We start from the raw sequence: 19,009 nt of genomic DNA, 5'->3' as shown, positions 1-19,009 counted from the left end.
AGGCAGAGGTTATCTGGGTAGGGGATTTTAATTTACAGCCCTGTAATTTGTCCAATGGGAAAACCTGTGGTATTGGAGCAGCTATGCATAACCATTGGGGGGGGCGGGGAGAGAGGGAGGATTTCCTTCACTTCCCACATTGTAATTATGGCTCGATATTAAACAATATGCTAGTTACGCTAGACCTGACCCTGTTAAACTGTAATAAAAACATCCAGGCAGTTACATGTCCTACCTTTACAGGAAGGGATGCGGGGTCATTTATAGATCATATTCTATTGTCTAGTAGTGGAGACTTTACTAATTTATATGTAAATGAAGAAAGTCTCAGTGACCATAACAGCATTTGTGTTACCCTCCTAGGGCACGGTACCCCATCAACGTCAGGAGAAAAGTGCTCTACCGACCTAGTACCCATCAGACCGATTGGTCTAAGGATCAGATGGACTGGAATTAATTCTAAGGCCAAGCAGAAAGAGGTTTTAATTAGTTGTAAAAATCAAATTAGTTCCTGTCTAGAAAAGGAAAGTAACAATGGTTCCCTATTATTACATTTTGTTACCATTAATAATATCATTGAAGGTATTTTTACTAGGGTCCTGACATCCAATAGTGGTCTGAAGCAGGGGTGGTTTGACAAACCCTGTATACTTGCCCTGCGGGAACTTAAGAAGGCTTTAGGCACCAAACCACGTGATAGCGAGGGAATCAGACACCTCAGGTCCAGCTATAAAACAGCAATCAATAACAGAAAAAAGGTTTTACAGATTGAGGCGTGGGATAAGCTAAAAGAAGCAGCCGAGACCAAAAACAGCAAACTATATTGGGAAACAATTAATAGCCCTTTTCTCAATAAGGATGGTGTCCCTGAATTAACATCATATGTTGCATGTAGCGATTGGGTCACCCACTTTTCTAATATCTTCAACCCAGAAGGGTCACCCCTTGAGTCCCTGTCCCCTGAGACTACCTCTTGGTCATTTCTCCCTTTGGGAATAACACTAGAAGAAGGATATGAAGGACTCTCCAATAGCAAAGGAGGTAAGGCTCCAGGTCCTGACGGGGTCCCGCTGGACTTATATAAAGACGAACCAGATTTGTGGGTCCCCATCCTGGTGAGGATATTCAATTGCGTGGCAGAAACTAATTTTCCTCCTTCCTGGGGCCAATCTGTCATTATTCCCCTACACAAGAAAGGCAACAAATCAGAGGCCTCCAATTATCGGCCAATTTCTTTGTTGGACGCCTCTGTAAAGGTAATGAGTAGGATACTGCTTAAAAGGTTAGAAATCTGGGCAACCGAATCGAATATTTTAACCAGAGTCCAATACGGTTTCCGGAAAGGCATGGGCACACTGGAACAATGCGTAAATCTGGTCCTTTTAATCAACAAATACACTGTGGCCAAAAGTGGCAACCTCTTTTTATGTTTTGCTGATTTGAGCAGCGCGTTTGATTTAGTTGATCATGCTATTCTTTGGGAGGTTTTGCTAGAAGCTGGGGCACCGAGGGAAATTGTCCATTTCTTAGCTAGACTTTATGAAAAACTCTCTTGTAAAGTCCGCTATGGCACCCTAGGCGAATGCACCCCCTTTTTTAAAGTTTCACGGGGCATACGCCAGGGATGTGTTTTGGCCCCTCTTTTATTTTCCCTCTTCGTTAATGGCGTTGACCGCATCCTGGTTGACATCCCAGCAGACGCCCCTTCGATTGGAGGAAAACCTGTCCCACTTTTACTTTATGCGGACGACGCTGTTCTTTTATCTCGCACACAGGTCGGCCTCCAGCGTTTAATTGATAGTTTTATGCTGTTTATCAAAAACAGGAGGCTCCGCGTGAACAAATCCAAGACGTATGTCATGTCATGCGGCCAGGCAGCAAAACAGACAAAGCACACCTTTTTCCTGGACAAGGATAAACTGACACATGTTAAAACCTTCTGCTATTTGGGAATTACATATAACAATAGTGGGACTTGGATCTCCGAATTTGATTCCATTAGATTAAAAATGCTGCGGTCCACCAGCAGCATTTTTCGTTTTGCCTCTAAACTTAGTTCGAGAAGCATCCCAGACATGATTAATATATATAATGTTTGCTGTGTCTCCTCCGCACTGTATGGGGCAGGTGTATGGGGCCATAGTGAAGGTCCACCCCTACAAAAGGATGAAAACAAGTTTTTAAAGAGGTTGTTATGCGTCCCTCCTTCCGCCTCTGTCCAATTGATTCATGAAGAGGTTGGGGTCGAGTTTATATCTGACTTAGCAGCAGTTCGGCCACTCTTATTGTGGCGTTCTATTTGGGCTAAGCCAGAGACTCGATTCACTCAAGATATTATTCTTGATTGTATAGGTTTGGACCACTCCTCACGGATACAGTGGTTGAGATACATTAATTTCTGGTATCATCTTTTATTTAATATTGATGTGCTTCTTGAGCCCGAAGAGGCAGTCTCCATTCCCAAAAAAGAAATTAAGTCAATTTTCCTAAACTTCAAAAAGGCAGAGCGAGACAAAACAATTGGTAAGCTAACCACCGTAAAATTTTATAATGACCTGAATTTAATCCTGGGGCTTCAATCTTACCTTGTGAACGTGACTCGTCCCTCCCATCAATTTGTATTAACTCGTGTCAGACTGGGGATTGTTCACCATCTGGTTGCGTTCCCGAACCAGAAAGCTAGATCAGAGACTCCCTGCCCGTGTGACAATATTTCACGCCAGAGTTGTTGCCATTTTTTACTCTTCTGTAAGTTTTTCCATTTTCTTAGGGTAAAATACCTCAAACCCATTTTTATAAAGTATAATACCCGTACAACAAAGACTGCATTAATACTATTAGCCTCACTGGAGAATGAGGATATTTGCTTCTTTTTGGCTACTTATATTTTGAAGTGTACAGCTGCCAGGAAAAGTATTGTACTGTAAAGTCTTTTTATACCTACCTGTCTGTACCTGAGATATACAGCTGCCAGGAATTGTATCAGTCTGCTTTTACTTTATACATTCCTGTCTGTATACATAAGCTCTCCAAGTCTCATAACAGTTTTTGTAAATATCGAATAATTTTATCCGTTGTTGTCCACAGTATGTATTGTATGGTCCCCTTTCTATTTTAAACTATTTTATATATTAGTCCAAGAGGTTCAGTATCACTTTTACCGGAAAGTACAGCTGCCAGGAAACTGTTTATTAAGTTAACTCTTTCGATTTCCTGTCTGTACATTTATGAGCGTTTTATATTTACGTATTAGTTAGTAGTTTTTAAAATACCAATTTTCTAATTGTTGCACACTAGCCTTTTCATATGTTTCCTACTCTTTTTTTATCTGTGTCTTCATGATGTATTAATATTATAATCTTTGTATTTTTATTATGCTTGTATGATTTGTATGTACAAATCGAATAAAAGCTTATGAACATGAACATGGTTAGTGTTCTGTAACTTGAGTTTACAGTGGGGAAAAAACACACAAAACACGGCGTTCATGTTTTCGCACATTTCCAACTTCGGCTCTTGGCAGCCGGCAGACGCTAGAGGGAATTCGTTCAAAGAAACACAAAGGGACCAGTCAACCTCACGGAGTCCCTGGCTGCTACCAAGTGCCATACTTTAAATCCAACAAAAGGCCCGAGTAACACAAAAACTCACCACCCCCTCTATTCTGGCAGCAGGCTGGAACAGACGGGACACACATCAGCAGGCCATCGCGACATGACCGACAGAAGATCCCACTTCTACAGCTGAGTAGTGAAACGGGGACAGCCCTCAAGGAATGCGAGATAACAGAAATGAACCAACACCTCAACTATCAGCCCATCCAGTGACAGCAAAAGCCCCCTTGATTCCACACGAGAGGAACTGGGGCTTAAAATGAAACCTACTAAAGTAAAAGTCGGTATTCTGGTGATGTATGGACCCAAGATTTCTTGCAACTGGCAAGGCCGGGGTGTGCTGTGTGCCCTGTATGTATTCAGACCTCAGGCCTGTGCTTCCAATAACAAGCCGCACACGGGGAGGGGTTCTGCCATGTGTGACCTCTCAGAGAACTCACGACGCCAACTTTCTAGGCTGTGAGGCTTTCCTCAAGCCTCGCCAGGGGTGGTGCGTGGCACTAAAGGAAAGAATCGTGCGTTGCGGGCAGCGAGAGCATTTACTTGAGTGAGAAAGTAAGCATGAGGAAGCATCAGAGTCCGAGGTCACACACCCTTTGTCCACACGCAACAGTAAGTTACAAGGAAATACAACCGAGTCACGTGACCAGAAACAAGTGTTTACATTTTCAGCTTCCTAGAATCGAGGAAAGCAGTTTAGCTCGCAGGCTTAATCTTACAATGCAGCAGCATTTAAGCTTCAAGACTCCACATATACACTGCTAAACAAATTAGGCGCCAACACGTCACTTAAATTTGCACTTGTGAAAAGGTGAATGACAGGTGTGGCACACACAAGCCGTATGCCATAATTTACCATCACTGATTATAAAAACACATCTACACGTTCTCACCGTATTGCATGTACATACATTCAATAATACACAGTAAAATTAAGAAAAATAAAATATGTAATGCACTCCACTAATCTCGCATATGAAAGCTGCAAGCGTCCCCGGAGGGGAAGGGGGATAAACGGCAATGCCGCGCTCAGGCAGCCCTGTCGTGGGGCAGAACGGTGCTAGAGGGTGACTGTCCCTGCTGCTGTCTGGGGATGAGGTGTGCCACACACGCATCCCTGCTGGCAGCAGCGCCGAGTTATGTCACGAGAGCCCGCGGAGAACGGGGACACAAGGCCCAGGGACGGTGGCTCCGGTGGGTCCACATGAAGCCGCGGGCGCAGCGCAGCGCAGCGCTGGGTGCCCACGGGAGAACCACAGTGGAGACCACCAGTGGGGCTGCAGCTCCAGGCTCGAACTAGAGCCCACCCCAGAAGCACAGACCCCCCATCCCTTCTCTGCATCAGGTTCAAATTCACCGTGCATAGAGCCTGTATCGACCTCTCTCTCCAGGACTAGTTTAGCTACCACCCCCGGTAAAGTGACCAGCACTGACATCTGCACCGCCTCCAGCGGACCCGGGTGTGCGCCTCAACTGAGACGCTGTACATGGGAGCATCTGCGCTATACAGAAGGGGTATCCGCTATACAGAAGGGGTATCTGCAAGCTATGCAGAGGGGGTATCTGCGGCCTTCGCACATCAGCGGGGACTTCAGGTAAATAAGGAACAGCAAAGAAATAACAGCGCATCCAGAGAGACAGCAGTATCAGGAACAAAAGCAGAAATCTCCGTTTTGACCTTTCACAAGCGAGAGCTCCCTTGCATCAGTGGCCGGGTCTCAAACTACCGCGGCGTCCGGCTGGAACTCCAGGCAAAAAATGGAAAAAAAGGGTCACCTTTTAATGTTCTAGACACGTCTATACATTAACAAAACAAAACATTTTACAAAAACGACTACTGATAAAATCAGACACAGACCCCATTTAATATTTCCAATCGCTTTGGTTAGTAAACTGTAAATTAAAAGACTGGGAGAAAGTGACGGTGCCGGTGTTAACAAGCCGTGAGCGTGCACTCTCCCGAACTTCCGGTCTTGGGATGTGCACGCTCACGGCAGTCGTGGGGCGGGACTTCCGACTTTGCGAGAAGCCCGCGCCCACAGAGTCGATGGCAGCAGAAGTAAGGAGAGGCGGCTGAGGCGGTAAGTGGGGCTTGGCACCTGTGTGTGAGCGTGTGTGTATGCAGTGTGTGTGTGTGCGTGCGATGGCGGCGGCGGCGGGGGAGGGGGAGGGGGGACTTTGTATGTGTGCGTGCGTGAGTGTAGGTGCGCTGGTGTGTGTGTGGGGGGTCTCTGTGTGCGTGTAGGTGCGCTAGTGTGTGTGTAGGTGCGGCGAGGGGGGGGGGGGTGTGTGCGTCTGGCTGTGTATGCGTGTGGCTGTGATGTGCGCATGCGTGAGTGTGGGTGCGCGTGCAGGCAGTGAAATCCAGCCGGAAAGCGCGTGGCACTTTCTAGTCCTTCATTCCCCCGAGTCAGCTAGCTACAGTTCTCCACCTGGACCGCATCCTTCGGATGCGTGTATTCCAGGCTCGCCCTAAAAAGGGTTTTTGAGGAATTGTCTGCATTCTTGATTTGTAGAGAGAAAAAATCTCTCATCATTGATAGTTTTAGTTTCAGGAAATTTTTTAGAGCAGATTTGTAAATAGTTTTGGCCTCTGGATCATAATTTTGCCGCCATGTACGTTCTAATTTTTTACAACGGCTCTTTTCCTCACGTAGGGTCGTAGAAAACCACGGAGCAGAAGGTCGGGATCTAGCGGAGGTAATATGTTGTAGTGGCGCAATTGAGTCAATAGCAAGCAGCAGGGAGGAATTAAGTTTAGACACACTTTCGTCAGTGTTTTTAGACAGGGGATCTGGTTGATAAGAAAATACAGGATCCAAGGTGATACAGGTAACTTTATGCCATTTTCTCCCATACTCCTTGCCGAGTGCAGTTGGCCTAGGTAACAAGGAAAGGGTAAGGTCAAAAGGGAGAAGGTAATGGTCTGACCAGGTAAGGGGGAGGGAGGGATGTAGCATGATGTCCGAGTGATTAGAGAAAATTAAATCAAGAGTATGGCCCGCTACATGAGTTGGGCCCTGCACTAGTTGATGCAAATTCAGACCCTGCATAGTATCCACCAGCTGAGTAGCCTGCAAACATAGCGGGTTATCCACATGCAGATTAAAATCACCAAGCACAATAAATAGTGGGTGTTTGAGGGACAGATCTGCAATCAAGTGAACTAGTAACGTTAGAGAGGGGGCCAATGCATTGGGTGGGTTATATACTATAATACCAGCAAGGATTACAGCAGCAGAGTCTGCGATAGTAAAATACATTGCTTCAATTCTTCCAATGTTCGTGAGTTTGCTGATGGTCAGATTAAGGTGTGTTTTTAGAACGATAGCAAGACCCCCACCAGTTTTACCGCCTTCACGGTTAATTCCCTTCAGGAGGTAGCCCGGGGGGTTGGCTAAATGAATATCAGGGTTCGAGGTGTCTCTCAGCCATGTCTCAGTGAGGAACAGGATATCCCAGGCGTCAGAGACAAGGGACGACCAGATCTCACATGCATGGCAAGGGAGAGATCGACAATTAACCAGGGCCGCTTTTAGCGTCAACGGGTGTATGTAGCGTTTGTCCACGTTGGGATATTGAGAGAAACGTTTTCTCCAAGGGGGCAGTCTAAAATCACAGTGAGGGCATTTAAAAAGGGAGTCTTCTAAATGAGAGGGGCAGCAGCGAGATGCCGGCCTACACATGCCAGGTCTCAGCTGAAGAAGTTGATCTCTAGGCCAGCTAATGCGGCTTCCTACAGAGCAACAGACTGGGCGCGGGCCAGGCGCGGACGGGCGCAGACGGGCTTGCCTTAGGCGCGCCATCGGCGCGCCATCGGCGCGCCCGCTGCGCCTGTCCGCTGCGCGGACGGGAAGCCCATCTATTTTTATACATGGAGAGGAGGGCGGGAGGCGACCAGAAGCTGGACCGCTACCCTGCCTTCCCCAAAGATGGCGGCTATCCCTCTGCGTGCCGGCGTCAGCGCCTGAATCGGCTGCGCCGGTGGGCAGTAAAGTGCAGGGACCCTATAAGCGACGTAACTCTCGCATGCAGGATCGATTGACAGAGTGCGGTAAAAATTCACAATTTAAAATATATACAACTTTTAAAATTGATTATTAGCCAAAGTGCGTTGCAAAGGGTAGAGGGAAAGTAAGAACGCCCCCGTCTTCCGGCTCAGGGGAAAGTGAGCATTTAGTCTGCCAGCCAACAGAAAGTAAAGCCTTAAGTAGCACGGGAGGGCGGGAGGCGACCAGAAGCTGGACCGCTACCCTGCCTTCCCCAAAGATGGCGGCTATCCCTCTGCGTGCCGGCGTCAGCGCCTGAATCGGCTGCGCCGGTGGGCAGTAAAGTGCAGGGACCCTATAAGCGACGTAACTCTCGCATGCAGGATCGATTCACAGAGTGCGGTAAAAATTGACAATTTAAAATATATACAACTTTTAAAATTGATTATTAGCCAAAGTGCGTTGCAAAGGGTAGAGGGAAAGTAAGAACGCCCCCGGCTTCCGCCTCAGGGAAAAGTGAGCATTTAGTCTGCCAGCCAACAGAAAGTAAAGCCTTAAGTAGCGCGGGAGGCGACCAGAAGCTGGACCGCTACCCTGCCTTCCCCAAAGATGGCGGCTATCCCTCTGCGTGCCGGCGTCAGCGCCTGCATCGGCTGCGCCGGTGGGCAGTAAAGTGCAGGGACCCTATAAGCGACGTAACTCTTGCATGCAGGATCGATTCAAAGAGTACAAATAAGTTGCAATATATGGAAAATCAAATAATAGTGGAGTGTGAATATAGAGTTGCTGCTGGAAGCTTCTCATTGCTCACGTCTGCAGAGGTTTGCATTGGATGAAACATGTTGCTATTCAAAGGATTCGATAATTTTTGTTTTAAAATACTGCACATTCTTTCAGTAAATGTTTTACTTTTAATTTGAGAAAAATATCAAAAGGCATTAATTCTTTGAAATACATATTTACTTTTTCTCTTACTTTCAGTCAGAGAGCCTGGAACTTTGAAGCTGCATTGGAAAAATGTACGCGGGACGTGAACCAATGCCCATCTCTGGTAGACTCCCAACAATACCACCTGGCCACTGGTGTCAGAGGACTGAGCACATCATGAAAGGAAGGCAGCACACGTGACTGTAGCATTGCAAGTTATTCAATAAGAACGCTCAAGAGGACAATAAATGGAAACTAAAAAGTGAAGGCAAAGATTGGGGACAATACCGCAAAGTCATCTAATGCCAATGTCATTGTCATGAACTTAAATGGGATAAGAAACACTAATTTGCTGAATGGGAACAAGAGCTCCAAGACATACTATGTTGCTTTTTACAGCAGGTCAGTCACATGCAACTAATAACACCAAGCCAAAGAAGGGAAATAAAAATCACCATTATAGATGGCAATTGTCTCCATATATGGCATTATCTCAATATGGCCTCACTAAGACATTTAGTTGTAATTTAAGATGTCATATCAAGCAGTGGAGTATATACATATAAGCCACTGTACATGTAAGTACAATAAATATCAAGTCATTGAACAAACTGCCTCACTAATTACATGGCAATACACAAATTCAAGTTGGCGCCATTCTATAAATGTAAGATTGGGTAAAATATCCGTGCATCAATGAATGTAACTATATATCTTGAAGTCAATGATTGGGAGATGTATCATTGACTCCTAATCCAAATGGTAATCTTACTAATGAATGGAAACACTGAATTGAATAGAGGCAATATTAACAAATAATTCCAATGTAATTGTCTGTTAGTAAAGTGCTAGTCACTGATTACTATAATGATAAAATGCGCCCTCTAGGAACAAGCTCATCATTTGCAGTAAACTTCATAAGAGCCTGACGTGGATTCCTTTAATAACATCTTCATTCTTGAGAAGCTACTTTGTTAAAAACTGGGTACCATGTCCATGATTTCCTTAACAACACCACATTCTGAGGTTGATTGCATTCTATTCAGCCAGGCAGGTAACCTGTGCATAGGGAGATTACTAACCACTGAGCTGCTATGCAGAAATTACTTGGAATTACTAGAATAAAAAAAATAAAAAATAAGTAAATAAACTTGGACTAGTGAACGCAAGCAATTCATTATTCTTTGGGTTGTGGATCCATCCCTCATGTACAATGTGTCCCTCCTTTTGGTTCTGTGAAAACACACTGGTTCTCCTTAGCAACACCAATCAATATTAGACCACCAAACATTTAGTCTCATTCTGTCTATGCTCCCTTGGTCACTAATTCATATTCTGTATTTGAGCAGGCAAAATGTTCCAAATTTGCACAGTACATGTCTTCAGGCAAATCCACACCTCCCAGACAATTCCTACTAATCCAAATTCTTAAAACCTGTAATGGAAATATAGGGTTGTTCCCTTCAAACAATTGTTATGTCAACTTTGTGTATTGTGAATCTCTGTCTCCTGTTCCAGAATGTAAATTTTATGAACTGTTGAGGTACCGTCAATCACATTCCAATTTTTGTAAACGTCATGTATTTTATTGCACCTTGCACCATCCTGCAATGGATGTTGATGTTTCAGTCCTGAAAGGATGCCTTAGAGGGAATGCTTAGAATCTGAAACAACAGTGGGGGAGTGTGAGCCTGATGCTGTCTCCCTTTGGGTCTACTCTTCATTTGCCTCTGTTCTGGGTTTTTTGGGGGGCTGTGAGACATGGCTCAAATCAATAAAACTAGGTCACACGTCATTAGGCCAGTCCTTAATAACATTATATACTCCAGTAAAACTGTGTGCCCAGTTACTGTACTGGCGTTCTAAGAAATGATTCCTCCCTTTCTTCAGCAGTGGTTCTTGCAGGCCTCCTAATTTGCTTGATTCTGGCCATTTTACAAATGGAATCGGTGGAGGGGGTGCAATAGCGAAAATAAACTATATATATATATATATATATATATTTATATATATATATCTATATCAAAACAATTCCCTTGCAGGCATAGAGTGACGCATAAATTATGCAAAAAAGGAGAGAACTCTGGGTAGTTCCCAAGTTTAGGTGGAAGGCAGCTCCTGTATAGAGCACCCTCAACACCAGCGACACTCTAAATTTGCTCACCTCAAATGTCTGCTTTTCTATCAGAATTTTTAAGCATAGGTTTAGCACAATGCTATCCACGTCGAGATAGAAATGGACAAAGTCTTTTGCCATTTGTACAGCAAAGTCTTTAAGCATAGGATTAGCACAGTGCTATCCATGCCGAGCTGTAAAATGACAAAAGCCATTTACCACTCCAGGCACAATATCACAGCTTTGGATTGGTAAAATACCATCCAAGCCAACCTGAAATGAATAAAAGCAACCCCTGACACGTGTTTCGCTGTCATTACAGCTCTTCAGAGAGGTTTAGCTTTATCCAGACACAAGGGAGCACCCAGTATAAGTCAAAACAATTCCCTTGCAGGCATAGAATGACGCATAAATTATGCAAAAAAAGGAGAGAACTCTGGGTAGTTCCCAAGTTTAGGTGGAAGGCAGCTCCTATATAGAGCACCCTCAACATCAGCGACACTCTAAATTTGTTCACCTCAAATGTCTGCTTTTATATCAAAGTTTTTAAGCATAGGATTAGCACAGTGCTATCCACGCCGAGATAGAAATGGACAAAGTCTTTTGCCATTTGTACAGCAAAGTCTTTAAGCATAGCATTAGCACAGTGCTATCCACGCCGAGCTATAAAATGACAAAAGCCACTTAGCACTCCAGGCACAATATTACAGCTTTGGATTGGTAAAATACCATCCAAGCCAACCTGAAATGAATAAAAGCAACCCCTGACACGTGTTTCGCTGTCATTACAGCTCTTCAGAGAGGTTTAGCTTTGTCCAGACACAAGGGAGCACCCAGTATAAGTCAAAACAATTCCCTGATTTCTCTCCTTCTTTTTTGCATAATTTATGTGCCACTTTATGCCTGCAAGGGAATTGGTTTGGCTTATACTGGGTGCGCCCTTGTGTCTGAACAAAGCTAAACCTCTCTGAAGAGCTGTAATGACAGCGAAACACGTGTCAGGGGTTGCTATCTAGTCTTGCCCCGGGAAACTTTGTGAAAGGAGAAAGGCCAGACAATGGATAGGTAGAGACAGAGGAAGGGGTGGGTTTTAGGGAAAGTATAAGGAGTCAGGAGGCAGGGACAGCCTCTACCTGACTCCTTCTGACTACTGAGAGGAGAGCTAGGAAAAGCTGTGAGGAGATAGGAAAAGCAGTGAGGGCAGTTAGGGATGTCTGTGTGCATGATGAGCTGGGGTGTGGTGTTGAGTGCCACCCTGCGCACCCTCGGTGCGACAGGATGCACAGATTTACTCAAACCTGGTGTTCCAGACCAGGTCTGTGTTGAAATGTGCTGCCCAATGTATGCCGTGTCAGGCAGAGCAGCAGCCACATTAGCGGGATGTTTTCCTCCATGGGGGAAAGCTCGGGGCAAAACAATGGAAGCGGGGTGTGGACAGATCACGCTGGCTGCAGCAGTTCAGAAGAAAGCCCCAGGGATGCTGCCCAGCCTTCCCCCAATACTAGTGCGCAAGGTAGAGAGGGGGCCGGGTCAAGGCCCAGAGCACAGTGAGGGGGCGGGGCCTAGCAGGAGCAGCAGCACACCTGTTTGCGTGGAGCTGCCCAGTGCTCATGTGAATTCCAGGCATATTGGGGCGATGTCCCTTTAGATTTAACACTCAAGACTGCCCCAAGAGGGCTAGTGCTGCCGGCAGAGCCTGTGGCAGTCCTACCTTCCAAAACAAAGAAACAGGGGAGCCCCAGCTCATTCCATGGATGAGGTCGTAGCAGGGGGCCTAGGCACAGTGCAGGCGCCGGGGTGGGGGGGGGGGAGTAGAAGCTGAGCAGAAGTCTGCAGGCCTAGGGTCAGTACAAATCGTGCCGGGACACTCTACAGGGTAGCTGCACAAGTTATAAACTGCAATAACATAACATAGATCCAGATGGGAGAGGGTGGATCTGGAAGCCTGGATAAGGGCGCAGCGCCAGCTCATTAAAGAGGTCGAAGAGAGGTGGGAGTGCCTATGTACAGACAGGGAGGCGGCGCTGGGCCAGGGTCATCTCGTCAAAAAAGTGAAGGGCATGCCAGTGATCAGGGGGCCAGGGGACAGGCTTGAAGGGCAGGGCATGGGAAGGTGATGGTAATGGGTGCAAGACGAAAGTCAGGCAGAGTCAGGGATTGTGGAACGTAATGTGGCTCAGGTGCCCAGTGGTGCGGGAACTCGTCCATTTAGTGCAGCCTGGCGGTGGAAGGATCAGCGATGCCAGCAGGCCGACTGGGCACATGATGGCTCCAGGACATTGACCTGTAGAGATGGGGGGTTCTGTGGTGGACCCCCTACTCCGCGGGCTCAGGCAAGCGGCACTCATCTGGAGCGATACACTGCTTTGGAAAGAGTGGTGAGGTGGCGTGTCAAGCTGTGTGTGAAGTGGGCGCAGGTGAGGACGAGTTGGAGTTGGATTATGATGACAGCAGCGATGAGTAGGAGGAAGGCGAACTGCGTGATGATGAAGAAGTGGGGCAGCCAGAGATGCCGGAGCATGGCGGTGCAATAGAAAGTTCAATTTGTGTGTTTGAGAGGTCAAGAGTGGACAAGGAGGCCGGGGCAAGCAGCGGACCATCGCAAGGACACACAGGACATTGGCTGATAACCTTCAGGCAATAAAGATTAGTGGTCATTGTGGGACACACAAGAAAGGGGGCTAAGTGCAAAAGAGTGTAAGTCAGTTAAGATCTGGGATGGGGTCATTGAGGGAGTAAGGGTGAAACTGACAGACGCAGTGAGGGTGCCAGCTACACCTAAGGTGGCGGTGAGTACAAAGGTCAGAAAAGGAACAGTGGGGGTTCAGACGGATTAATACAAATTAACAGGCATTACTGGGGGAGACAAGAGCAAGGAGGGCGGGACACCCAAGAAAAGGCTTCCGTACATGGGCTTGGTGATGCCCCTGTGGTCCCACATATCTGACAAGACGAAGAATAGGATATGGGAGCAGGGCCGGATTGACCATATCGGGCATTTCACAGGGAGGCTGGAAGGGTTGGGGCCTATTTAGCAGCAGTGGGGGCTGGTTTTGTTCATGGGGGCCGGTTTTGAAGTGGTGCTGCAGTATCGGCTCCCAGTAACAAAAGCTGCTAGCGTTTCCAGCCTCCCGGTGCTTCCCCAGGGGCTGGTTCGAGAAAATTGACAGAGCTGATTTGGGTGCCCTGTCCAGCCCTATATTGAGGCATTAGTATGTGGATGTTATAAAGTTATTACTTAGAGGCATTAGGGCCAAAGAAGGCTCTAAGGAAGAGGAGTGGAAGCAGGCAAGGCTGACCAGGGTGCCCATTAATATGGAGAACTGGACGTTGCCCTTTTTTAATTTATGCCAGCATTTATTGTGAGAAACATGTGGACAGGGCCATTGCGCTATTCAAGTATATGGATATTATTATAACAGCGCTAATGCATTTTGGTGGCTATGCGTGGCTCAGCTAAGATGAGCAGTTCAGGGCTTTTTTAGTTTTAACCCGGACAAGCCATGGGGGGTGTAGGTTCTGAATTGTGGATGCAATGTCAACGGTCAACGACTTCTACGCATACGGCTAGTGGCCTCCCAATCACATTTCGGCCATTTCAACCCTGACCCGCTCAACAGGGGACGGGGTAAGTGCCCAAACCAATCTGTAACAATTTTGGGGCATGTTGGAACTTCAACAAAGGTTTCTGCTCCAGACACCCATGCAAGTTCAAGCATGAGTGTTCAGAATGTGGGGGGGATACACCCCATTACTCAGTGCTTCACCCTCACCAACTTCGTCGGAACAGTGGAGGGCATCCAGAGGGAGGGGCCATGTGAGAAGTTGGCCTGGTAGGGGATGTTTCCAATTCTGGAACCACCTACTACCTGACCAAACAATCCCTTATGGTGTCTGGTTGTAAGTCAACCTTATTAGACAAGCTATCCTAGGGGTAGCATGGACTAAGCAGCCTAAAGGCTTAACTTAAGAGGTCGTGTTAAGCGAGCTGTTTTACCACATACAATCCTGTAATATCAAATGAAAGGACACCACACAAGTATATATTATAAAAATATATGTATTTATTACTAAAAACAATCCCCAGTATTCTTTATGAATAAAGGGGCACAAGCGTTAAATCAAAAGCACTGTTTAAACATACAAGTTGCACAATTATGGATGAGGGCGGGTGGCCACTCAAACCATATACTAAACAAGTGGTATAAGAGAGGCCACTCGAACAGTGGTTAGGCCTAGGGCCTAGGGAATCGCTGGGAGCAGTCAGGACAAGCAATGCTGAAGTCGGGAATGGCCCTCGGGATTCGGGAGATGTGCGGAAAGCGCACGCATGCACCAATGTTAACCAATGGTGCGTAAAAGTCATAGAGTTAAAGTTTAAGGACACTTCCGCTGAACCTAGAGGAACAAAACTTAACACACAGACCCTAGAGGTGTGCACCAGTGTGGGAACACCGGCGGAGCAAAGTTACCTCACCCACAGGAAGTGGGTGCACAGGGTCGAAGTGGCGTCGGGTTTTGACACGCAGGCTCTTGGTGCTTGAAGCTGAAAGGGCTGCAGGCGGGTTAAAGATGAAGTGTCCGGTGGAGTCCAAGGGTGGACTCAAGTTGTAGAGTACCTGAAAGCAGAGGGGACAGAGTCTGGGTCACTCAGCAGTGACCAGGGTGGAACCAGGACGGAACCAGGCAATGTCGGGCGCAATCAGGTGGTCGTCGAGGAGCTTCTCTCCGCTGTCGCGTGGGCTCTGGGGCATCTGCGACGTCCAGGAGCAGGTCACGATCTGTCCCACGCAGGCTCTCACCGTCGGTGCAGTCGGCTTCAAGTTTGGAGCAAACAAGCCTTGGTAAGAGCAATCCACGCAGGATCGGAAGATTGCTTCTCACTCGGACCAGGAAGGTCAGAGTCGGGGCTCCTTTTCAGGGGAGCTGGTGTGGATCTGGAGCAACCAGATTCACGAGTCTTCTTAGGTAGTTCGTCGGCACAGGGACCACTAGCCAGCTGGCAAGTGACCGGGCCAACGCGTTGAGCCAAATAGTGCCAAAGGGCCCCACGCAGCACTCGTCGAGTGTGGAGGGCTGAACTTCGGCTCAGGAGTAGCTCAGGGTGGGGGCTTCTCAAACCCCGGTGCACAGCTTCGAGGATCACTCGTGGGCTGCACGGTCAGCGTCTCGTGGTCAATTCAAGATGGCGTGCCCCACGCTTCCGGTCGCCTCCACGGGTCTCAGCTTTGCAGGGACTGTGGATCGGGCTGTTAGAAGGCAGGCAGGCTTGATCTCGTCGATCTCAGTCGCTCGAGTTCCGGCGGGAACTGCAACTAAGTAGACGTCGAGGGCTGGATGGTGCCTGCTGCTGCAGGGTGGTCACTCCTTGACCACAAGGGAGATTCTTCGGGCTTCCACGTTGAGATGGAGGGCGAAGGATCCAGAGTTTCGTTTCTAATGTTTCTTCCAGGAAATCTGATGTGCATTGGCACTGCTCCCACTCTTATTCCAATCTGGGGGGCGTGATTACCTGCTAGGTCCCCTCCTATGGGTGGGACCCAGGAAGTGGGTGGATACACCCCCTTCCTTTGATCCAGGCCGCCCTGGCACGAGGGCTGGAGTGCCCCAGAACCGGTTTGGCCGGATTATGCAAAGGGCAGCCTTGTGCGCCCCAGGCAGTGTCTGGTTTCTTTCAAACCTCCCTCCTACAATACACTATCTCCTGTCTGGAGGGCGGTGACACCCTCCTGTGACAGGAAACCCTTTGTCCAGGACCCATTTGGTCGAGTTTCGGTCAACTGCAGGGGTCCAGACATTTGTCTGTGGCAGAGGCATCCATTTTGTGGATCTTAAGGTCTTTGGAGAAATTAACCGCATTAAAGTAAAGTAACATGTCTTACCCCTCTAGAGGGGTGGAATGCCATCCCCGTCGCCAGAACTGGCGAGGGGATGGTATTCCAAAGCGTATGACACCTTACACGACATGTTTTGATAAAGCCAAACCAAAGTTGCTAAATAACCGCGAGGATTATAAGGCACTTAATAGTATATGGTATGGCATTATCCTGAAACAGCTTAGGGATTTGTTCCCGACAGCTGCAGACAGGCTCAGCTCATGCTAGAGCTCCATCTCACATAAAACCACGCACTCAGCCTCCAGGATTGATGAGGCCTTCTATAGGAGTGGCTCACAGGTTTAAATGTGTCCAGATATAGGTTTGGATATAGATATACTATACCTAAGCAAGGGGTGTTTACACCACCTTACCCCAGCTGAGTGATCAGCCAGTTGTGTCAATTTAAGAACCAGCCAGGGGTGGCAAAAGATATGCTGCAGCCCCTGGTAGGCCTTGGTGGCCCCTATGCCCTGGGCACCTATAGTGCATTATACAGGGGCTGACAAGGAGTCCATTTCCAATTGTGGTATGTACCTAGGGTACATGGAATCCATTTTACAGAGAGAGCAGATGGCCTGGGGCCCTGATTAGCAGGGAACCAGGTCAACTAAGTCAAAAAACCAGCTAAACACAGGCAAAAAATCTGGGGTAACCATAGTCAGGTAGCCACCTTCCTACATAACCCCCCCCAAACGAAAGGAGATAAGGCTATCCTTGGCCAGGTAAGCCTATATTGCCTGAGTGGCCATATAAGGAAGTACCTGCACTAGCATGGGTACCCCCTGTCTCATGGTCCACTAAGCAGTCCCTCACCCTTTGGGTATTAGAGGGTCTCCACCATAGGGAATTACTACCTTGGGTGTGTTTATGCAAAGTTAAAGGCTGGTTTGGATATGGAGTATTGAAGTGAGGCTCTACTAAGTTAGGGCTTGGCTTCCTCCAATTATCTTCCACCATGTGTGCCTTTCTTTCTTTAACTGAGTTGCACTGTGCTCTCAGGGTCAACCTCTGGCTACCTAAAGCTGGAGGCTGGGTCCCTCTGTTTGGCTTGCTGGAGGGACAGTTCAGGTTTGGGCCCTTTGGGTCCCAGGTTTGGCTGTGCCCAACAGAATCCATCTGTGGGAGGTCCCTAACTGTTTTTAAGGGGGCTCCCTCAGGAGTTTTTAAAGTTTTCACCTCACTAGGGCTACTAGTTTTGGTGCACCTAATCTGTTGATGGGGGTGCTTTATTTGACAGGGGACCCTCTGGGTCTCACTGTCCGTCTTGTCCTCTGCAGCCCTGGGCTGGCTAAGGCAAGGGAGAGAGGGGCAGGTTACCTGCTCCAGACTGGGTCCCACCTGAGAAGGGTCCACCGCCATCAGAGGCTCTGTCAGGCCAGGCCTAACAACCTCTGGGGCAGTTCCTTCATCAGGGGTAAGATCAGTTCCCTGAGGAGGCTGATCCTGTCCTAAAGTCTGGTGAGGGGGAGATTTCTCTTCCTCCTCCATGCTCTCAGTTTGTGTGGAGTTATCCATCATTTCAGGCTTTACAACACACATATCAGTTTGAGTTTGGGCTGTGGCCATCACAGCCCCACCAACCTTTTCAGGAGGAGACTCAGTTTGGGTTTCTGCTGTTATCATAACAGCTTTGCTATTCTGTTCAGGAAGAGCTTTTGCTAAAGATGGGGCAGAGAGTTTCTCAGCCCTACCAACCTTTTCAGGAAGGACATCTTGAATTGGGGCTGTAGCCATTACAGCCCCACTAACCTTTCCATTGGAATTCACCATTCTAGAATGGGTTTCCTGTTCAACCTCAGCCCAGGCTGAGATTTCCAAATCATTACCAAGTAGGCAGTCTACAGGCAAGTTTGGTGACACTGCCACTCTCTTTGGGCCAATGACACCTCCCCAGCTGAGACTTACTACTGCCATGGGATGATTTGTTTGGATTCCATCAATGTTTGTAACCTGGTATGTGGCACCAGGTAAAAGTTGCTTAGAGGGGACTATGCCATCAGCCACCATGGTGATGCTAGCCCCTGTGTCTCTAAAAGCTTCAACTTTCAAACCATTGATGATGGGTTCTTGTCTATACTTGCTCAAAGTATTTGGGCAAGCAGAGAAGTTGGCAAACCCCATGCCAGTCTCATAAACAAGATCATTGGGTGATGGGGACCTGGATAGGCCAGGGTCCACCTGAGCTCCAACAGTAAACCCACCCAGATTCCTGGGTGTGCTTCCACTTTCTGGGGGATTACTGCTGACAGTAACAGGAGGTGTTGAAGCTGGCTTTGGAGGTATATTGTCTTTATTGTTATTCTTGGGACAACAGTTGTCTGTTTTGTAATGCCCAACCTGTTTACAGGCATAACAATAAGGCTTTTTCCCAGTTGAAGAAGTGTCTTGGGACCCACCCCCATTCTTGGAGTTTTGGGGCCCTGGGGAAGTCTTTTCTTTATTTTTATCCCCACCCTTATCTTGAGGCTTGGTAGACTCCTTCTT

The sequence above is a fragment of the Lissotriton helveticus genome, chromosome 2_1 (assembly GCF_964261635.1).
Source record: "Lissotriton helveticus chromosome 2_1, aLisHel1.1, whole genome shotgun sequence".
In the NCBI taxonomy this organism is placed as follows: Eukaryota; Metazoa; Chordata; class Amphibia; order Caudata; family Salamandridae; genus Lissotriton; species Lissotriton helveticus.
This window is presented reverse-complemented; position numbering follows the sequence as displayed.